We start from the raw sequence: 18,545 nt of genomic DNA on the forward strand, positions 1-18,545 counted from the left end.
GGAAGACTGGACACCAATTAGCTGCTGAATATGTCATACGGTGAATTATGCTCTTGGTTATCTATAGGCTTGGAAAAAAATACAGCCTGAGATAACTTTTTGTTATTATTATCACAGTAAGTTTGTTTTGCTTCTTAATTGGAAAGATGAATTTTAAAAAATCTACTTAGGCCAGTTGTGAATTTATTTGGCTTAGGTTTTCAACATAAAAATGATTTTTAAAAATTCATAGAACTACAGAATCTTGTCATAATGTACAAACTACTTCTCATGTTATCATTCCTCTACGATTTTTGTTATAAGCTAAAGGAAATTAAGAGGAAGAACTTAAGGTTGTTTATATGCATTTTTATCATCGATTAGCATATTTCCACTTGTAAGTCCCTTCTCATGGTAAATTACTTATTCTTCTCTAAGTGAGTATGAAAGAACCTTGGGAAACCTTCAGGTCTCAGAGCAAGTCACCCTTAAAGTTTTAAATTAGGTTACTTAGGTTTTTTTTGTTTTTTTTTTTTTTTTTTTTTTTTTTTTTGCAGAAGAAGTATATTTGAATTTATCATCAAAATGTGTAAAAAGGGATCTAAAAACCTTTAAATCATCCTTGCTTAATATTTTGTTCTATAAATAAATAGATATAGACAATTAATCAACATACAGATGATGGATAGCTGATAGTTGATAGAAAGAAAGATTTTGAAAGATCAGGTTTATCATGATTGCTCCCATAATACTGAGGGTAAATTCTTCTCTACAGGACACTGACATGTGTACTTATTGTTGGAAATACACACACACACACACACACACACACACACACACACACACACAATAATTATTTACATTAGAAAATAGTGCTTAGCATTTCCAGACACATTTTTAATTTAGTTTATATACTTGAGAATGTATTAAAGCTTTCAAGTTTATTTATTAAGAAACAAATGACTTAGATCCCACATTTTATCTTCTTGTGCTAAATTAACTCAGTATCTGTAGGAAATAAACTTTCAGGCAACAACATTTTATTACATGCCTTAGAAAAATAAAGAGGTACCATAAAATATAAATGAGGCATGGGTGGAAAATACACACCACTCAAGCATGTTATTTAACTTCCTAAATCCACATGAGACCTATGTAAAATTTAAGTTCTTCCAAGCCAACAGTAATGCTGTGTTCATATTTATAAAATATCTCTGATCCTTTTGCTGTCTGCCTCTTTGTCATGGCAGCTGGACACAGGATGGTTTCTCAAAAGTTCTAAATAATTCTAGGACACAGTGATGGAGGAGACAGTACAGGTAGGGTGCAGGTTTTCTACCTCTCATCAAGTCCTAATGCTAGCCCTATCTGCCACCCATCATCTAACGGCTAAAAGTGTCTTCAGTTTTGCCCTGAAGAGTGTGCAGTGAGTTCTGTTATGAGTCAGAACAGTGAAAATTCATTTCCTGAGCACAATTCTTAATTTTCCATCAGCATTAAAATATCTCATGTAACAAACATGTACTTACTTGATGTACTTGGCCTTATACACCACAAGAATTTGACACAAATTAGGCATTGAATTTGACAACCACTCCTGTTAAGTTCTAAAAATATATCAGGAGAGCCAGGGCTGTGGGAATAACAACTTACTAAGTTACATATTTTTTTATTGTTAAAATGTTTTCTGTGACCCTTGTCAGTGCTACAATGTGAAAAGCATTTTGTTAGAGGAAAGAAAAGGTGGATTGGAAATGAGAGGTTCCTGTCTTGCTTGACACTCTGAACTCAGGATAGGAGTGGTGAACTGCCTACTCCATACGATTTGGTATCTTTCTAACAGAGACCAGAAATGAGTGCAGCATGTAGATGTTTCTACATTGTTTTTGCATACATACCTACACAGAGACATGCATATATAATACATATGCTTAGTGCTTTTTTATTCGTTGTCATCTATCTTGTCTCTGTTTACTGGGTCTCTACACACATTTAGCTGTTCAATACTGAGTTTCTGTGAGCACAAGTGCTCCTTCGGCAGGTTTAGTTTTCCTCAGTCCAGATTATCTCCTCTGTACTTGTGAGAGTCTTTCCAACAAGTATTTTTTTTCACCAGTATGAATCTCGGGGTGTGTGTGGGGGGGTGTCCTGAGATTCACTCATTAGCTGTATTCTCTGTTTTTTTTTTCTTTTTGAAAATTTAAATAAAAAACAAGCTTGTTTTAGATGTCAATTCCAGTTCCCTCTCCCACCCCTCCTCCCCTGCCTCACATCAACCCCCTATTCCCTTTCTGTTCCCCAGGGAGGGTGAGGCCTTCCATGTGGGATCTTCTGAGTCCATCATATCATTTGGAGCAGGGCCTAGACTCTCTCCTAAGTGTCTAGGCTGAGAGAGTATCCCTCTATGTGGAGTGGGCTCCCAAAGTCCATTCCTGTATTAGGGATAAATACTGATCCACTACCAAGGCCCCATAGATAAACAAACCGCCAAACTGACATCCATGTTCAGAGGGTCCTATGCTTGTTTCCCAGCTATCAGTCTGGGGACCATGAACTCTCCCTTGTTCAGGTCAGTTGTTTCTGTGTGTTTCTCCAGCCTGGTCTTGACCCCTTTGCTCATCATTCCTCTGTCTCTGCAACTGGATTTAAGGCTTTCAGCCCAGTGTTTAGCTGTGGGTGTCTGCTTCTGCTTCCATTATCTACTGAATGAAGGCTCTAGGATGGCATATAAGGTAGTCATCAATCTCATTATCAGAGAAGGGCTTTTAGGGTAGCTTCTTGGCTATTGCTTAGATTTTTAGTTGGGGTCATCCTTGTAGATTTCTGGACATTTCCCTAGTGCCAGATTTCTCTTTAAACCTATAATGGCTCCCTCTATTATGGTGTCTCTCTTCTTGCTCTCCTCCATTCTTCATCTGACTCCATCTTCCTGCTTCTTCATGTCCTCCTTTCCCCTCCTCTTCTCTCCCTCTCTTTCTCCCAGCTCCCTTTCCCATTCCCCCATGCTCCCAGTTAGCTCAGGGGATCTTGTGCCTTTTCCCCTTCTCTGGGGGACCATGTATGTCTCTCTCACTGTACACAATCATGAAATTGATTTTGCAATGCATGCAAATAGTGGGTGTTGGTTTTACTCCAGTCTCCTATTTCGCACTCCTCTTCCTGACTTTCTCTCCTCTGCCCTCCTTTCCTCCCCCTCCCTCTTCCATCTCTCCCTCCCCCTCCTCTCTCTGTTTTCCAATTTCCCATGACTTATTCAAAGAGAACAAGTAGGAGGTGGCTTCGACCTCCAGTTCCCCTGAGTGCTCCAGGCCTTTAAGTTACCATGAACATCCCTTCTGACACTTTCTACCACATTTCCCTGGAATCTGTCAAGGATCATTTCAATTATCTTGATGATGATGGAGATAAATAAACTTGTGTTTTTACCTTGCCTGAACCCCACATGAAAACAGAAACTATGTATTGTATCTTTCTGAAATTCTGTATCTGAGTTTATATCTGAGTTCAGGTTTAGCTTATAAGTATCTTATGGAACTCTCTGATAATACTGTAGATAATAATGACGATGGCTATACAGAAGGAAGAGGGGAAGAACAGAGAGGAGGTGGAGAGGGAGGGGGAACCTTACAGAGGAAGGCCAGAAAGAGAAAATGAGCAAATAACGACAATTAGAAGGCACACTGGGAAAGTGGAAATAGGAATTTTCTTATGATTACATAAATTTATTTTTAATTCATGTGTTTACACTTTGATCCATCTTGGATATTTACCTCTATATTATATCTATTCCATTTGTTGGGATGAATATCCCTGACTTCTTAAAAATGCATGGCTTGAGAATATTTTTCCTTGAAAGGCTCTTGCTAATATCTCGATGATGAGATTCACTTTTCAGAGAAAGATGCTCTTGGGAAGAGGGGTATAGCATATAGCAGCACTAAACATGTGCATCAGGACAGTCTCTGCAAACGCTCGGTTTGGATGCTCACGTTGCTGGTATGGGTTTCCCTTCAAAGGTGGATGGGAGATACTGGACACACAAAGTTTGCCAAGAACGTGAGAGTCATTTCTCTTCATTTAGTGGGACAATGGACTTTGACCAGAGTAGACAAATAGTGTATCTAGATAAGAATGATTCATTTTGTTGATGAATACAATATTAATGAAGACATTACATTTCTATTAAATTACTGATGCAGAAAGAAACTGTGATGAACTCAACTGCTGTCCAAACAAATTATCTACATTTTTCAGTACTAGACTCCAAACACCATAGCAGTTGCCTGTCACTGAAAGATCAGCATGGCTTCTGGTCACATGAAGATAGGTCTTCTTAGAGAGGTTACAAAAACAAAAATTAAACATTTCAGGCTATTCACTTAGCAGCAGTATATAATACCTATTGATATGTAATATCTAAATATACAAAAATAAAAACTACTTACAGTCTTATTTGGATTTTGGGTACAAAGCTCAGTATTTAGATTTATCAATAAATGTGATTTTAAAACAATGGTCGAATTCTTAACAATAAACACTTTCTAAGTCCTGATTCAGCCACTGTTAGTTTTTAATTTTTATTTTTGAGTTCCAGTGTCACATGCAGTACAACAAAATCCAATTTTTTCATGTTTTCTCAAATTTGTCTGGGCCAGTGTGAGCATTCTGAAGCATCTGTTGTGTTAGTTTCTGGCCATACTGTGAGGCAAGAGCCCCTGCAGTCAGAATCATCTTGAGATTTTTTTTTAAGAAAGAATTTTAATTATTTCTTAACTAACCAATGGGAATGTCATTTGTAAGACTGCTCTTGAATCATCTGGAATTAGTTTGATCAATGATCACTCATTTGCATAGTATTCTGATGAGCTTATGTACCTTACACTAGTTTCTTGTTCCTCAGTGGAACAGTAACTAAAGAGCAGGGTCACAGTATGAAATGATGGGTCGGTAGGAAGTGTCAAAGTATCCCATTGTGGCTACTTATGTTTAATAAAAATAAACGCAATTAGCATTGTGAACACAACTTTTGCTGAATCCCTCTACACATCTGGAGTTTTGCCTGTGGCCATACTATTGCTGGAACTTAGATTTTTCTAAGAACAATTTCCATGTCTCTCAAAGGTTGTCATCCTCCCTTTGCACCTCTCTCTCTCTCTCTCTCTCTCTCTCTCTCTCTCTCTTGTGATTAAATTATAATTGCTTTACAAAATTTGTCTCTTAAGCCATTTCCCTGGAGCTGTTTCCCCTGTCCACTGCATCCCACGCTATGAGCATTCTGTCCTGTTGAGAGTCTTAGGTGTACTTTTCCTCTTTCCTGCCTTTCCTTCTCCTCCTCCCTCTGTCCCCCATTTCTACTTCTTTCTCCCTGTACCTGCAGAACCCCTGTTGCCATCACTGGATACTTCCTTATTTACCAGTGTTGACTGCCCCCAATGCTTGCTTTATGAAGGAATGGGTAGTCTGTGAATGTGACCCTGCCCTATGTGAATAAAGTGCTTATCAAGACATATGAATAATTTGAGTCTTGCCCTTTATTAATGTTGTTTATATCAATTATTCAAGGTGAAATTTTCTACCTGGCAGAAATGTCAAGAAATAGAAGAAATTGTATAGACTCTAACATTATGTTCTCCTTCTTTAGATTATATGCTATGAAATAACTCCTCTAATTTTTTCCTAAGTAAACCATGATTGTTTTAGACAAATTGAGAAATACAGAAATGAATAAAACAGACTTGGAATAAAATCAAGGTGATATTTTCCAAATGAAGAGAAGTAGGTTATTGGAACCCAAGACATAAAATATTTCTCAGTATTTCACTTAACCAGTTCAACTAAATCCATTTATTTATTCAACTTGGAATCTGCTGAACTGGTGTTTGGTGAGTGAATTCTCCCCCACAGCATCCAGGCATGCCACACCTTCCACTGATCCACAAAAAGTTCTGTGATGTGCAGTCTGCTGGCTAAGATGGGATTAGGAGTCTTCCCAGTTTGCCATTTCAGACTCAGAGGGTCTAACTCAGAGTAGTAAAGTGCTTTGATGAAGATAATCATTGGTGATGATAACTTTTTATAAGTTCATTTTTTTTAAAAAAATCACTGTTTAAGACATAATACTCAACAAACCAACAAAACTCACTCTTGTAAACAGCAGTTTTCTGAAGACATTTCAGCAGAAGATGTTCTAGAGCTCCCAGCAACTGTGCAGATGATTGTATATTTAATAGAAAAAAGAGGTAGACACTAGAAGGAACTGGGCAAGTTGTTTTGTGATTTGTTCTTAGCAGAAAATACATACATGGAGAAACGTCTTAAGGCAGAAAACTGCTTTACTACCACATAAACAGCTCTTGGCTTAATGAATTCCAGAGTAACATGATAAAAGTCATCAGCTAGTCACAAATTAGGGCTGGTGGTGGGGTGGGGAAAACCTCCATTTTAACCTTTTTAACCTGGGTCTGTCTGTTTGTATCAGTCTATTCATTTAGTGTTAAGTCAGCCTTGCTATTGTTCTAACTTGGTACTTGGAGGATAACAGTACTCATACCTAAAACACAGCAGAACGAAATGGTAGCCAGCTATCCCCCAGGTCCTCTGTATGCAGCATGCACCACAGGCCCACCCACTTGGTTTGGCTCCCTCTATGCACCATTGCTCACTGGTTCTTTTGCACGTCTTTGGTAAAATCTAACTACCTCACTTGAGATTGTGTTTCTCTGTTGAAAAGCACAAAAAGTATCTTTGATTAATACGTGTTTCCCACAAATGCCAATGCCACCCAAGTGATGCAAAAGTAGTATGATGAGAACATAGGAGGCTGAGGGAGCAAAGGACTGAGTGTCTCTTAAGGTGGGTGATGTGAGGAAAACAATGGATTTTCCCCCCATTTAACTTGCTTTTGATATTACACAAAGTGAGAGGCATTGAGTAATTTACTCAAGAGTCTAATTCTTTTTTTTTTTTTTTTGAAGTGCAAGGGAAGTAATCTGACCTTTGTTAAATACTTTGATCATGGAAAACACACAATGTTCTCATCTTGCTCCAGGAAGTACAGGCACCAGCTCATCTTTCCACAGTCACCCCATAGCACAGCAGATGCATCCCACAGCCGCATTGCCCACATTTCCACTCCAGACACAGGTTGTCTCAGCTTCAGGGGTTAGCAGAGATGTTTACTGATACCTTAATACAATAAATACATGTTGCCAATCAGAAAATTGTAGATCACACATGTTGACATCTTAGACAAGGATTTCCAAATGCTCTTCTAACCAATAAGGTCAAATGTTAATTCATGCCCTATGAGTCTTGAATATGACTAGTATCCAATGACCAGGGTTGTTATAATATGAATTTTATTATGGATACTTTAGATATGATCAAAACATAAAATGGGGGGCTAGAGAGATGGCTCAGTGGTTTAAAATCAGCATATAATGGTTAAAACCCATTTAGTAATTGGTTCAATCTTGACTGTGAGAGGGAGTGACACAAGGGGACAGAGTCTGGTTGCTGAGCATGGTAGAACAGAGTAGATGTAAGTAATATCAGATTCAGTCATGTGCAGGCAAAGTCCATTTGAAAATATAACCTAGATTCTACTGTAGCCTTGCTGCCAGGAAACATTGTGGAAATTACTCATCAAGATCTCAATTTCTTCAGATGTGAAATGGGAATAAAAACAGGAAATATTAAGTGAGATAATCTATTCACTGAATCAGATGCTTGCAGAGTGCTACCTCTGAGTAGGAAATTTTTCTAAAGAAGGCACCCCACTTCCATGCAAAAGGTACTGACATCTGAGAAAGAAGAAATGATTGAGAAATGCTCACATACTAATAAGTGCTGTAGTGACAATTAAACAGTGCAATATGGGAGAAGGCCAGATCCAGGAGTGCGTGTTTCTTTAAATGGAGTAATCAAGGAGGATCTCCTTCAGGACAAGTCATTGAGCCACTTGTCCACCAACATGAAGAAGAATACGATGTGATGAGAGTTTGGCAAGCACAAAGGTCCTTTGGTTAAAGCAAACAAATTAATGTGTTTAAGGCATGGAAAGGTCAAGTGTAGTGGCATGGTGAGCAAAAAGATGAGCACAAGACAAGTATAGAGTTCACCTTAAGCCAGGCAAGGTGGTGTATATTTTGAATCCCAGCCCTTGGGAGGCAGCGGCAGGCAGGTCTCGATGAGTTTGAGGCCAGCCTGGTCTACATAATGAGTTACAGGACACCCAGGGTTTCATAGTGAGACCTGTATCAAAACAAAACAAGAAAAATAGAATTCACCATGCGTGTACTCAGAAGATGCCATTTGGAATCTTTAAGAAGAGGACTATCTCATCTTATTTCTATGCTAAATACACTATCCGGGAGGCTGTACAGGAAATAGGATGAATGTAAATCAATCCTAGAACAGGAGGAATTGGTGGGAGAGGGGAAGTTGAGATAGACATTTACTTAGAACCAAGAAAAGTAGCCTCAGGAAAGGGACATGAGCGACATTGAACATGATGCTGGGTCGGAATGATGGGGAAAGAGGGCAGCCAGGGAGGAGAAACAAAGGACTTGCCTTGCATGAGTGTGAATGACTTAGTAATCTGCTGGTGTGCAATCACAGATCATTCAAGTGCAGGGAAAATTCCCAAATCCTGTCCCTTCTTGAAAGGTGCCACAGAGAAGTCATGGTGACCCCTCTGTAGTATATGTTTTGTTTTCATGCGTTCTGATGAACTAAATAGTTTAAAATACCTTGTTACTCAAAATACTGGTGACGTGGAATTTGCTGTAAGATTTTTGTTGTTTTGTGGTTGTTGTTGCTTTTTTGTTTGTTTGTTTTTTGCGACAGGGCTTCTCTGTATTGTTTTGGAGATAGTCCTGGAACTCGCTCTGTAGACCAGGCTGGCCTGGAACTCACAGAGATCCACCTGCCTCTGCCTCCCGAGTGCTGGGATTAAAGGTGTGCACCACCAATGCCCAGCTGTTGCTGTTGTTTTTATTGTTGTTTAAACGGTTGTTTCTAAACCAAATTTGAAAGCCAACTGGCTATCAAGTTAGCAGGTGTTAGGTAGAAATTAATAGCCTTGATAATTATAAATCATGCTCATGGGAATAAGTCCTTAGACAGGTAACAAATGTAACATATGCATCATTTTGACTTTAGGCACTGTAGGATTTGTTTGTTGAATTTTTATTAAAGTACTACTTGTTTTTTTCTTCACTGGTAACTAGTTAATGAAAAACATATCTTTTTGAGGGCAAGAAAAAAAAAAGACTTCTTACAACATTTCAACATTTTACAGTGATACCTTGTTGCCTTCCTTATAAATAATTCTATTTGTGTTTCCAGATAAGTAAGTAGTCATTGTACCAATACCACGTTCACAAAGGAAACAATATTTAATGTACCAATAGAATATTCTAAGAGGAAATGGCTACATTTACATTTCTTTGTTCTAACTTTAAATACTAAAATTGAGGAAGAACAAATAAGGAGAGGGAAGAAATGCTGAGTATCTGTATGCCTGTTTCTCTACAAGTTGCCCAATGTACACATTTGCAGTCTACCATCGCTGGGAATCAAACCCAGGTCCTTATGTATTCCTGGCAAGTGACCTACCACTGAGCTAAGTCCCTCGATCTTTGCCCATTCATTTCAATAAGGGAGGCCACATGTGTCTAAACTCAAAGAAATGAGTGGTCTAAATGTGTTGGGCACTTATTTTCTCTATTGTGTTTTTCTTAAAATTGAAAACAGAAACTAGATCCATTGACAATTTTCTGTGATGTTTGTAGTAGAAAATATGAAATGACACTGGAGAAAGTAATGCTTTCTCCTTTTTGCTCCTGCTTAATTTTCATATAGCCATAAAGGGGCAACCTGGGCTTATCTGCTCAAGTCCCATTTGAAAACATAGTCAGGACCAGGACCACAAATGTATGAAGAGGGATGGAGGGAGTCAAATACTCCAGTATTTGAGAAACAGATCATCATATGTGTGCCAGCTGCATACCAGAAAGTAGGATTGCTGCAATGTAGAAAGGCCTACATTGCATAAGCATTGCAGAGTAAATGTAAGTTTTGGAAACCTAAGCAATCTGTTTTTAAAAATTCTAGCTCTATTACATGCACAAACAAAATTTTTTTGTTTCAGGGATAAATTGTGAGACAGAGATATAATTCCCTTGAAATGAAGGAGAAATGCATTCTTTATAAATATGAACAGCTGTGACTGGCCCTTGCTGGGTGGCAGTCTTAGCATAGATGGAACCCACCAGACCATCTAGAGGCTCAGGCTGAGGGGTCGTTCTCATACCGGGGAAGATGAAAGATACTTACAGGTTGATGTAGAAGAGGAAGTCACCAAAGCCTTTGAAACAGCAGATTTTCTCTTTTCTGAGCATAGACAGTAGTTTGTGAGGGCAGCTAGAAGGTATGGAAAAACCAACATGGAGGATGGCCAGTGAAAGATCAAAGACAAGTGGAAGCTCAAAGCTCTGGAAGTGAAACAAGTCGAATATAGCATGAGGAGGACTTCAAAGATGGGGAACAAGATCGTAAAAATAGTTTGAGTTGTCAAGTTTAAGAAGTGTGCCAGTTTTGTCACATTCAGTTTCCGGGAGTGCTATAAAATGGAAGATACTTCCTATTCATGTCCATTAATTATGCATACCTTCCCATGTGTCTCAGCCAGTTTATAAGAAAACAAGTATATACTATGCTCAAACACAAACTCTTTTTCTTACTCTTTCAATGGAATATATTCTTTTAGCATCAGTTTTAACATTTATTTATTTATTTATTTATTTATTTATTTATTTGTTTTTGTTTTCCAGACAGAGTTTAGCTGTGTAGTTCTAACTGTCCTGGAACTCATTTTGTAGACCAAGTTGGCCTTGAACTCCCTGAGATCCGCCTGCCTCTGTCTCCCAAGGACTGGTATTAACGGCATGCGTCACCATCACCTGGCTGTTTATGCTTTTAAATTTGGGGTGACTACAGAAAATCAATGTCAAAGCATTTCATAAATGTAATTATTGGGACAATACAAGGGATAGTGCAGTACGTGTTTGGAAGTTTATAAAGGGGTTGGAATTCTGCTATTACTAATAAATTCAGCTTCCATTTGCTTCTGCAAGAGTTGTGGCTTAAGCTGAAATCTTGCTTTTAAAACAAGCAATAGTTGATACGTTATTCTTTAAATCAAAATATAGAAAAATGAAATGCCCAGCCATTTTTAATGCAGTTTCCTATTTTGATTTCTTCTCAGTTCTTTAAGGGAATCCTTCATTTCTTCCTTAAGGACCTCCATCATCTTGATCAAGTTATTTTAAAGGTCATTTTCTTTGCTTCTTCTGCGTTGGGATGTTCAGGTCTTCCAGAAGTAGTACCACTAGGTTCTGGTGTTGCCATATTGCTCTTTAGGTTGTTGGATGTATTATTGTATTGATGTCTACCCATCTCTTCTGCTTGGTGCAGGCGGTGTCTTTGCTTCTTGATCCAACCCTCTCAGTCCTCTCTGTCTCTCAGTGGATGTCTGTTTCCTTAGGTCCCCAGTGTTGGGTGGGATTTGGGGGCAGAGTGGGATTTGTAGGTTACAGGGTCCCATGGTGGACTGTTAGTTGGTGTAACCTGCTTGCAGGAGTCTTTCCTACTGACCTGCTAGTATGGTTGAGATCAGTGGGGGAAGGTCTTGGGGTTTTGCCTTTGAATAGAGGGCCTGGTGCCTGTGTGTTCCAGATGGGAAGGCAGTCACTCACCTCTCAGTCCTCTCTGTGCAGTAGATGTCTGTGTCCCAGGGAGCCTCTGAGGTCACTAGGGATCAGATTCCTACTTTGAAATTAATCTGCTTTAAAGGCATCTATATTTGCTATAGAACAGCAGATAAGAAAAAATGATGAATGCAACTCATAAAAAATGGTTTTGCACAAACTTAGCTCCAGTTTATGTTTGGTCAGTGTTTATAAGAAAGAAACTTCTTGTGGTTGTATTATTTTACCAAAGACTGAATGTTATAATTTAGTAGGAAATATTTACATAAATGTATTTTGGGCAAACAAAAACCCACACACATGGGCTTTTGTTTTAATTCAGCTATGACTCTATCCCTAAATATTAAGTTGAAATAGAAAGTTTAGTAATTTTAAAACAAAAGTAAAATATATTTTATTTTAAAAATCTCTCTTGGCTGGGAATTTCCTTAGACAATCACATTTCTAGGACTATCAGAATTTGTCTTTATGGCCACAATGTTATGAACTGAACACCTGGATCTCATGGGAAAGGGCACTTTCTCCCCTGGCTTTTCTAATTATCCTCTCTTATAGATATGTGTGCTTCATGCTTGTTAAGAAAGTGGCCAGAATTTAATATCTGCCATTCTAACACATAGTTAATCGTGGCATTTTCAATGGCTTTTCAAATTAAATACATTTTTAATTTCTTTAAAAAACAATATTGAGAGCTACCCTTAAAAACATTAGGACTACAGATGGTTTCCTTTACAGTGTTAATTAATTTAAGGTCCATCAAAATGTTGTTAAAATGTTCAGAAGTTCACAATAACAATGACACATGGATCAGATTAAAATTCTTTTTTATACAGGAAAAAGAAAGAAAGGAAGAGAGAAAGAAAGGCAGAAAGAAAGAAAGAGAGAGAGAGAGAGAGAGAGGGAGAGAGAGAGAGAGAGAAAGAAAGAAAGAAAGGGAAAGAAAAACAACCCCAAACCCAAATAGTTTATTCTCCTCTATTCAGATAAATTTGGTGGGTGGATTGTAACAACCAAGTCATAGTTAAAATTTTACTTTTATTTAGTCTCTTATAGTAAATAAAAGAGACATAAGGCTGTGTATAGCATAGAAACAAATACAGATCCTCAGTACCAGTTTTTGGTTTGTGAAGACAGACAACTACATATTTTCCATTTTAATTTGTTGTTCTGCTTTACAGCTGTGCCAATTTACTAACCATTATTTTATTATTTCTTTTAATTTTGAGATGGTAATATAATTATATCCTTTCCCCCTTTGCTTCCTCCCTCTAGCCCTCTCATGTACCTGTCCTTGTTCTCTTTCAAATTTATGGATTGCTGTTTTTTTTTTCATTTATTGCTGTTACATGCATGTATGTGTATGTACATTTAAATTCCTAAATATGACCTGTGGAGTCTGTGTAGTGCTATTTTTATGCCTGTTTTCAGGGTTGATCATTTGGTATTGGATACCCTGTTGGTGTGCTGTTCCCTGGGGAACACTATGTTGCCTGTTCTGAGCATTGCTTGCCTCTAGTTCTTTGTGTAGGGCTGAGGCCTTGGGCCCTCCACCCCATCTACTTTGGCACATCTATTGTCTTTGTTCAACTCATAAGAAGGCAGTTGTGTTGGTGAGACATCATGAATGTAGCTTCAATTGATAAAATACAGTATTGTTTTTCAGTCCTTTGACTAGGCCCCTCTCTAAAGATATTTTAATTTCCTCTTTATTTCAAACATGCTTGCCTGGTATCAGAGAATAAATAACATACTATGTAACCTGAGAAAAAAAATGAAGGAAGGTGTCATGAAATTCACATGAGTGAGCGTGTACCAGTCGTATTTCAATAAAATTTCTATGAATATTATATTTTTATAGGAAATAATTGAATATTAAAGTTAAAATTTTAAATACTAATAATTTCTCAAGTTAAAGTTATTATGAATTGCAGATGTACAAATACTGGAGAAAATTTGTCTATGGAGAAATTGCAATGGACTGGATCTATGAAAATGATTTAATTAGTTTGGTGTAGTAGTCCTGTTTTCGTGACTTACTTCTCTTATACTTTCACTGAGTTTATATTACACAGATGTAGTCAAAATTAGCTATTTTTTTTTACAACGTATAACGGGATAGGAAGGAATGGGTATCACTATTTTTAGGTGACACTTTTATGTGGAGTTTGTTGGTTAACAAATCAGTATTAATATGTGTCCACTGTGAGAATTATACAGACACTCACAGCTTCATGTGCTTAAGACAGCTCATTGTTTCAGACTCTAAGTCATAGGTAGTCCATGCTGTCTTTAAAAGAGACCCCTGCTACCATGTAGGCAATGATTTAAATAATGTTTGTAAGGGAGACTAAACACTAATGTTACAGATGTGTTTCTATTCTTTGCAAATGTAAGAAGTCTGGATCTGTTATCTTCAGTTTTTAAATTAAAAGATATTGTTGCCCTTCTTTCTTTCATACCTCTGCTCTTCCCACCCACTCCCCTTTCCTGGTCCTGGTACCTGTTGCTACAGGAGGGCTTGGTACCGAGGCAGTGGCCTGCTAAGGGGCTGCTGAAGCATTTTAGATACCCGACTAGCAGTTGAAGCCAGCCAGACCAAGGAACCAGTCTGCAGAACTCTTGTTACACAGCACAGGGCTATCTTCTCATGCATTGCTCCACCTTCTCTGAGGAAGTTAACTGACTGTGTTTTGCAAGAAAGTCACGTCATGGAGGCGGGCTGCAGAATGGGTACATAAGGGAAATCTAGTTTCTGTGAGGTGGGAGTTGAGAGCTCAGACATTGTTCACAGTCTTCCAGATGGACATCAAAATCGAGGCACCACATCCTGTGACTAAAAATTGTTAAAAGGGGCAGACATGTATCTTAGAATAAAGAATAGAACATTAGACAAGGAGATCAAACCACAAAAGGGAAACAAAATTGATTTTGCTTAAAATGGAAGTTCTGCTGTTTGTGTTTATAGGCTGTATGAAGTTCATGGTAGAATGAAATAAGAACATGTTACTCAAATACATGTATGTATAACCATGTCTGCATTAAATGTTTTGATTTAACTTTTCCATAGCACGAAGTTTATGCTCTGATCTAAAATATATAGCTACTAGAGCAGTGAAAATTACCCAGGTGTCCTTATTAATCAACCACTCTGATTTAATTAAAAATAAATCCCTTGTAGATACTGCTCTAAAATCACACATAAATGTGAGATGAAGTGTATGTTTTCCCATTTACTGGGCAAAATTACTTATAATTTCAATAAAGAGTATTTTTATTTCAATTTCTCTTGCTGCTTCTAGATTCTGACTCAGTCTAGAAGCAGAAGTTACGAAATATTGTGAGAAATCTTTTTGATTGTATTTTTTTCTCAATTCCCACCAAAATAGAAATACCACAAGTCTGTAGACGTCCCTTTTTTTGCTGAGTTCTGGCCCTTAGGCTTCTTCCCAGCTACAGATCTCCTGTGGTGACTTCACAGTGCCTCTAGCTAGCTATAATCACTGCTCAACAGCTATTGTCTCTCATCTCTCCCCTCTTCCTGAATGGGCACAGATGGTCCTACATTTCCCATGCCATTGGCTCATGTGTACCACTTAAACATGTATGGTAATATTTCTTTCATAATTAGACAGAAATAGTTCAATTATTGTTGGTACTTAATGAATGTGCTTAATTAAATTTAAACTCTATGAAATACTAGTGGTGTGTGAGTGAGAGTGTGTGTGTGTGTGTGTGTGTGTGTGTGTGTGTGTGTGTGAGAGAGAGAGAGAGAGAGAGAGAGAGAGAGAGAGAGAGAGAGAGAGTCTAATTTCTAAGACTGAGTACTAGATCTGGAAAATTTGCGTCAAAGACTGGAAGAATTTGAGGCTTCTTCATACATACTGGCAGATGGCTTTTTTAAAAAAATTGCTTGCCTCACTTCTTCCTAGCTTAAATCCAATTGCTCTTCACATTTGATTTCATCATCTCAAACACGTTACTTTCATAGGTAAAACTGCTGCTATTTGTTTAACTGGCTTGTGTGTCATTTTTCCTGAATTTTGGTTGAGTCCTATCGTGTTGTGTATGTTTCCTCTTTGAGTTGCTGTTGGCTGTGCTCTGGGCCTCATACTTGCTAAGCACAAACTCTGGTTTGAGCTTTTTCTCCAGCTGCAGATGTATTTTTAACACTGTTATTGTCATTACCCTTTACGTTTCCTCTTCTGTGAACACATTTATGTTGTGGTAAAAATCTTACATAAAGTTGTGTAAAATATTAATATGCATCTGAGGACCACGTATGACAGACTCATGGTACTGGCCAGAGGTCACAAGATTTTTCTGCTGTGTCAAAGCCTTAGACTGTTTGTGCTTGTATTCATTTTCCTTTTAGGAAGAATCTTAACTTAGAGTTTCTGTAGTGCTCAGAGAAACTCAGAAGGGTAGCCCTGATTCTGCTCTCCTTCTTCCTAAGAAGCAAGCCCACAATAAAATGTAGATGACTTTCCCCCAGAACCTCAGGGTGTTGTCCATCTTGAATCTCCTGCTAGTAGAGTGATTCAAAATGGGACACTGTGCTGCCCTAGAGTTGTGTACCTGCCACTCTACCCTCAAACTTCCACCTCTAACCACATGCCTATTTGCTAACTTTCACACCAGGGTTTTGAAAACAGTACATTTAGTACACTCCCCATCCTGTTGGATTCCTTTCATGGTGGAGTTGAAAGAAACCCTAGAGACCAGCCAATAGGGTCAACGTCTGTAAGACATCTCCCATCCTTCCTCACTGTTCCAACATTTCCTAGAGGCTATTATAAAAGGCCCAGTTATAATCCTTCAATGACTCAAATGAATTGAAATTAGTATTTCCACAATCTTGCACTGTAACTAAACCTGAGCACTCAGACCATTTAGTCAGGATTCCTTGAACAGTCTTCAAAATAATTTATTCCTCAAACACAATTGTGAGCTTTTTAGTTTCCATGTGCATTGTGTGTACTTTTGCCATAAAGACAATAGTTAAAATATTTATTTAAATGATAACAACAATAAACTCAGTAAGTGCTAACAAAAATGACAAGCACATGAAAAACATTCAGTAGAAATAGTTTTGTAGTTCTTACAAGTCTTTTTTGTTTGTTGTTTTTGATTTTTGATTTTTGAGACAAGGTTTTTCTGTGTAGCTCTGGCTGACTTGGAACTGCTTTGTAGACCAGGCTGGCCTCAAGACTCAGAGATCTGCCTGCTTCTGCCTTCAGTGTGATGGGATTAAAGGTGTGTGCCACCATGTCTTGTATTTTTACAAGTTCCTTTTATTTTTTTAAACCTGTCTACTTAGAGACGTGCTAGGGTCTGACACTTGCTTTTCTATTCTGCAATATGAGATGCTTTACTGTTTCTGGAAAGATCATTTACTAGTGAGAAAATGAGGGAGACAAAATGACCTTTTTGGTATTATCATAAAAAAATACTACATATACTACCCAATAATTATTATTTCCAATTCAAAGATTCCATGAGAGGCTCTTTGGGACATCACCAGTGTCTAGAACATGTTTTGAAAACACTGATCAGCCACCAGGCTAGGATTGTCTACTTAAAGCAGCATGGAACATGACCATGCTGCAAGCATTTGAACCTGTTTATGACATCTTCACCGACGCTATACTTTCTTAGAACAAAACCTGTTAAGTCTGCTCTTCTATCCATTCTTGACCACACCTTCTAAACATTTTTCCCCATCCCCATTCAGCTACTCTGAACACTAAATTTTACTTCCATCATCAGTGAATAGCACTGTAAATTCCACTTTTAGGACCTGGTAATTTGACTCAAAAAAACATATATCTTCCACAAACTGGCTATTGAGAAGTTAGCATGTCCAAACTGGTTGGTTATTCTCTGTATAGATTTATGGAACACAATATGATGATTTGATAAATATGTAAATCATATAGTTATCAACTATGAGTAATTAATATACACATCACTTCATACAACTATCTTGTTTTGTGAAACCACAAAGTCGTGTTCTGTTTATTTTGAAACGCATAACACATTACATTAGTTATAATCACCTCACTGTGTAACAGATCCTTAGTTTCTCCCTATCTACTTGTAACTTTGTGCCTGTCGGTTAGTCTCACTTTTCTCCCCATAATTTGATATCCAATATTCTACCCTGTCCTTTAATGGAGGCAACTCTTTAAAATTCTACATATGAATGAGACAGTGTGTTATATATGTGCCTACCTTATTCCCTGATAGGTCAATCCATATTGTCATAAATTATAAAATTTCATCCTTTATTATCTTTGTATGATGAACAAGTGATATCATGATCATCTTATCCAGACATAAGCAATGTGCCTGCTCCATGGTATGTTGGCTATTTTAATAATAGTGGTGACATGAAAAGAGTAATTTTCAAAACAGCTGACATCAAAAAAATCACTATACTAGAAGATGTTATCTTAAATGAATATATTAACTCATTCACCTAATCTTACAGTAGTAACTATATGGTAAGTACACATTTTTCATTCCTGTGTTATATTAACTTTAGTTCATAAGAGTTAGACAGTTGTGACTGCTGTCACATAAGAGATAGAGAATTGACCCCAAAACACTCAAAAGAGTCACCAGTCTCACTAGTTTTCCAAGATTGTGTTTTGATATGTGTTTGTACATAAATAAGTATAAAAGTGAATATTTTTATAATACTATTTTATAATTTGATAACAGCAAATAGATTTCTGACCAAAATTTTGTAATTGGATTGGATTTTTGATAGAAACCAGAAACATGGAGGGAAAT

General features: G+C 37.6%; 1 protein-coding gene across 1 annotated transcript in view; it reads left to right on the forward strand.

The window, feature by feature from the left end:
* Positions 1–18,545, forward strand: part of Ptprc (protein tyrosine phosphatase receptor type C) — a 107,037-nt gene that overhangs the window by 1,054 nt on the left and 87,438 nt on the right. The gene's annotated exons all lie outside the window — the stretch shown is intronic.

Source organism: Cricetulus griseus, chromosome 5 (genome assembly GCF_003668045.3).
Source record: "Cricetulus griseus strain 17A/GY chromosome 5, alternate assembly CriGri-PICRH-1.0, whole genome shotgun sequence".
Lineage (NCBI taxonomy): Eukaryota > Metazoa > Chordata > Mammalia > Rodentia > Cricetidae > Cricetulus > Cricetulus griseus.